We start from the raw sequence: 1094 nt of genomic DNA, 5'->3' as shown, positions 1-1094 counted from the left end.
ATGGTTCTTGAATTTGAGGAAATTGGTACTGGAAAGTCCTTGAAAGGTCCTTGAATTTGATGTTGACCAAGGTATGGGAACCCTGCCCCCCTCCCCACCACCATCTGCCTTATCAAGCTAGGTACAGAYAGCTCTGAGGAAGATCAAACCCAGCAAAACAGCAGGACCAGACACACAGGACCCCCTGCAGTATGTCTACAAGCCCAACAGGTCAACATCAGACGCAATATCTGCTGCCCTCCAATACTCCCTCTCCCACCTAGAGAAAAAGGACTTGTACACCAGGATCCTCTTCGTGGACTATAGCTCAGCCTTCAACACAGTCATCCCACAAAAACTCATCAATAAACTGGACTCACTAGGAATTCAACCCGCCCTCTGTGATTGGCTCCTAGACTTTTTGACTGGAAGGCTTCAGACAGTCAGGATCGGGAACAGGACCTCCTTCACGATCATCACAAACACTGAAACCCCACAGGGGTGCGTCCTAAGCCCAATCCTCTATACCCTGTTCACTCACGACTGTGCTGCCTCCCATGACAACAACATAATCCTGAAGTTCACTGATGACACTGCAGTGATAGGACACATCACTGGGGAGGATGAAGCAGCTTACAGGAGGGAGGTGGCCGGCCTGGTGTCTTGGTGTGAGGACAACAACTTCAGCCTCGACATCGACAAAACGAAGGAGCTGATAGTGGACATGAAGAAGGAAAGGAGGCCGCACTAGCCACTGCACATTGGAGACTTCGAGATTGAGCAGCTTTAAATATCTGGGCGTCCAACTAACTGAAAACCTGACCTGGACTGAGAACACACCCCCAGCACCCCCCAGCATGGACTATTCACACCTCTGCCGTCCAGCCGGAGGTACAGAAGTATGACATGCAGAACGTTCAGATACAAGAACTCATTTTTCCCAAGTGCCATGAGACTTTTAAACAGCTGAATGCACATGTGCACATTTCAGACTGTTACCTGTTGCACATTTGCACATTACAATTTAAAAACAGATTGTACAGTTCACTTCTTGTTGTCATTATTATATTGTTGATTTCTGATGTTATTATCCTTAGTTTAGTGTCTTTTTTATC

Source organism: Austrofundulus limnaeus, unplaced genomic scaffold, assembly GCF_001266775.1.
Source record: "Austrofundulus limnaeus strain Quisiro unplaced genomic scaffold, Austrofundulus_limnaeus-1.0 Scaffold268, whole genome shotgun sequence".
NCBI classification, from domain to species: Eukaryota; Metazoa; Chordata; class Actinopteri; order Cyprinodontiformes; family Rivulidae; genus Austrofundulus; species Austrofundulus limnaeus.
Note: the sequence above shows the minus strand (reverse complement) of the source record.